Raw genomic sequence first — 4,102 nt, 5'->3', positions numbered from 1 at the left:
GTGAAGCAGACAGGGAGGAGTTTGCAGTAAGTCAGCATCTCACTGAATCAGACTGGGAGGAGTGTGCGGTAAGTTAGCATCTCAATGAAGCAGACTGGGTGGAGTGTGCAGTAAGTTAGCATCTCAGTGAAGCAGACTGGGAGGTGTGTGCAGTAAGTTAGCATCACAGTGAGGCAGGCTGGGAGAGGTGTGCAGTAAATGAGCATATAATTGAAGCGGAACGGAAGGAGTGTCCAGTAAGTTAGCATCACAGTGAAGCAGACTGGGAGGTGTGTGTAGCAAGTCAGCATCACTGTGAATCAGACCGAGAGGAAGGTGTAGTAAGTCAGCATCAGAGTGAAGCAGATTGGGAGGAGTGTGTGGTTCACCAGCATCACAGTGAAGCGGTCCAGGAATAGTGTGCGCCATGTCAGCAGCACAGTGAAGCAGACTGGGAGGAGTGTGCAGTGAGGCAGCATCTCAGTGAAGCAGACCGGGAGGAGTGTGCGGTTACTCAGCATCTCAGTGAGGCAGACTGGGAGGAATGTGCAGTAAGTCAACATCACAGTGAAGCAGACCAGTGAAGCAGACCAGGAGGAGCGTGCAGTGAGTCAGCATCACATCAGCATCACAGTGAAGCAGACCGAGTGGAGTGCGTAGTAAGTCAGCATCACAGTGAGGCAGTCTGGGAGGAGGGTGTAGTAAGTTAGCATCACAGTGAGGCAGTCTGGGAGGAGGGTGTAGTAAGTTAGCATCACAGTGAGGCAGTCTGGGAGGAGTGTGCGGTAAGTTAACATCACAGTGAGGCAGACTGGGGGGAGTATGTAGTAAGTCCGCATCACAGTGAAGCAGACTGAGTGGAGTGTGCGGTAAGTCAGCATCACAGTGAAGCAGATCGGGAGGTGTGTGCCATAAGTCAGCATCACAGTGAAGCAGCCCGGGAGGAGTGTGCAGTAAGTCAGCATCGCAGTGAAGCAGACTTGGAGGAGAATGCCGTACGTTAGCATCTCAGTGAAGCAGACTGGGAGGAGTGTGTGCTAAGTCAGCATCACACTGAAGCAGACTGGGAGGAGTGCGCAGTAAGTTAGCATCATGGTGTAGCAGACTGGGAGGATGTGCAGTAAGTCACAATCTCAATGAAGCAAACTGGGAGGCGTGTGCAGTTAGTCCGAATCTCAGTGAAGCAGACTGGGAGGAGTGTGCAGTAAGTTAGCATCATGATGAAGCAGATTGGGAGGGATGTGTCGTAAGTCTGCATCACAGTGAAGCAGACCAGAAGAGTGTGCAGTAGGTCAGCATCACAGAGATGCAGACTAGGGGGAGTATGCTGTCAGTTAGCATCTCACTGAGGTAGACCAGGTGGAATGTATTGATTTTCTCAATTCCCCAGACTGTACAAACTGGACTCACAGGGCTGACTGTGGCCAACTCCCCACACTGTAGAGGTACAAACTCCCAGGCACAGACCTCTTGTGGCTGACTGACCGTGCCCAAATCCCTGGTCTGATACCTGGACTGAAGCTGCCCTTGACTTACTGTGCCAGGTTTCCCTGACTGAAGGGTGTTTCCTAGCACCTGACTGAAGACTACTCCCCTCAGGTTTTAAAACCTGGCCGTTCGGTTGCAGTGTGCTGCACATGATACAGCAGTGAGATTGACATCATAGAGCAACATGTCTGCCCTTTGACTGATGACTGCTGACAACCATGACAAGCTGCCCGACTTAGTTTCTACGTTTAAGGGCAACTCAAGACAGAAGTACTGTTAAGCTGTAAGCTCTGGCTGAGGGGGAAAGTGCAAATGTGCAAGGCAGGGTGAGTGAGTGCTCAGAGCAAACAATGAGTCCTGAGGGGGAGCCAGGGTCCAATCCATGAGCAGGGTGCCTGTCTCTGCACCAAGTGTCCTGGCAGCGGCTTGAGAATAAAAGGTGCCAATGAGTGTGGAGCATGGACATGCAGAACTGGACTGCAAGTGGATCAGAGGGTGCGATATGGCTGGTGTGTGTCCATTAACAGGGATTCCATCCAGTCTCTGCCCATGGAGTGTACCCTGAGATATTGGTGTCTTGAGTCCAAGATGGCGGGGTAGTAGGAGCAGAGTGGAATCACTAGGTAACCACTTTGACTTTCACACCAGGAATTGTCACCATCTAATTTATATCTGATGGTTGGGCGAATGGGAAACCACATTTAATGAGGCAGGATTAACCAATTATCAGATGCAAATGCAAATGCTAATAAATGCAAATAGGCTTCTTGCTTCTCACTAATGAGAATCCTGTCTCATTGTGCAACACTTAGTTGGAAAGGGCGACTTTTTGTTCCTGCTGCCAAGGAGCTTCTCACTGCTGGTCTCATGTGATTTTCCCAACTTCCTCACACTGCCTTCCACGTTTTTCAGGAACTAGGAATAATCTGTCCTTTACCTTTGGTATTTCTGGGTGACTCCTAAGCAGACAGACACTATGTCTTGGATCCCTAATTTCCATTTCCATTTTGAGAACCCTACAATTTACCATTTAGATTAATACATGTGCAGGTTGTTTCACTGCTAACTCAATGTGATTTACACCAATTTTGTGCCTGTAACACATAATCATTTCTACCCTCATAAGTTTTCAGTTATAGGGTTAATGGAGCAAACAGGAATACAGAAATACATCACAGGGTTACACAAATGCTAGCGTTATGATTTATTACTGAATTAATCACTCTACATTATAAAAGCAAACACTAAGAACATAATTTGAAATTAAAATGAAAAGATATGTTTGATCTCTCTCCAGTTTTATCCTCTATTGTCTGTTCTATTTATAGTTTAATTTTGTTTCTTTCTTTGTAATATTATTTATTGTACTTGTTCTAACTATTTTTAAGATTAAATTACTCACATACTTTGGATTTTAATCTCCTCTGTGGGCGATTAACATATTTACAGTAAGTTCCTGTCTGCACAATTTTATCACCATAATTAATCAGTTTCTTTTTATGCAGATGGACAACAACGTGCATTTATATAGAGCCTTTCATGTAGGACAAAACTGTCCCGAGGCCTAATCAGATAAAAGTGGATCCAAAACTGAAGGGAGCTGGATTAGCAGGGGTAACCTGAAATCCAGTCAAAGAGATGTATTTTAAGGAGGTGATGGAAACACAGAGGTTTGGAAAAAGAATTTTAGACCCTGGACTGAAGCTGAACATTTGGACACCAGAAGGAGGGATGGAGGAACACAAAGCTGCAGACCAGGAGGTAGAGTTCAAGCAGGTTGTAGGGCACAAGGAGATTATAGAAATACAAAAGAGATAAAGCAAAAAAAAATTTAGAGGGGAGCATGGAAATGTTCAGTGGAAGACCTTGAGGAATTGTAGGTGAACAATGGCCACAGTGATACAAAAGTGGTCCTAGTGTGGGATAGGAAATGGGCAGCAGGATCTTAGCTGCTTATGAAGTGAGAAACAAATCTGGAATTAAGAGTCCAGCAATGAACATGAAACTGTTGCCAATTGTCTGAAAAATCCAACTGGTTCACTCATGTCCTTCAGGGAAGGAAATTGCCATCCCTACCTGGTCTGGTCTATATGTGAGACCCAGACCCACAGCAATGTGGTTGACTCTTAACTGCCCTCTGGACAATAACTGCTGGCCTTGCCAGTGATGCCCTTGTCCTGTGAATAAATAAAAAAAAAGAACCTGGAAAAGTTTTGAAGAGTTAAGTCTGAAAGTAACTCAAGCATGGGGGTATGTTCCAAATGCTGAGGGAAAACAATGTTATTGAGGTAGAAGCATGCAATCTTAGGAGTACAGATGTCATAGAATCCCTACAGTGCAGAAATTGGCCATTGGGCCCTTTGAAGAGCATCCCATCCAGACTCAGCACCCTACTCTAAACCTGCAACCCTGCATTTCCCATGGCCAATCCACTGAACATGCACATCCTTGGACTGTGCGAGGAAACTGGAGCACCTGGAGGAAACCCACACAGATATGGGGGAAATGTGCAAACTTCACACAGCCAGAAATGATAATGGGTTGGAAACTCAGCTCATACAGGGCCTGAAGGTTACAAACCGATTCATTCAACCAGAGCCAGGTAGAGTCCATGGTAAGAGTGCAGAATTCATGG

This window comes from Chiloscyllium plagiosum, chromosome 15 (assembly GCF_004010195.1).
Source record: "Chiloscyllium plagiosum isolate BGI_BamShark_2017 chromosome 15, ASM401019v2, whole genome shotgun sequence".
Classification (NCBI taxonomy): Eukaryota; Metazoa; Chordata; class Chondrichthyes; order Orectolobiformes; family Hemiscylliidae; genus Chiloscyllium; species Chiloscyllium plagiosum.
Note: the sequence above shows the minus strand (reverse complement) of the source record.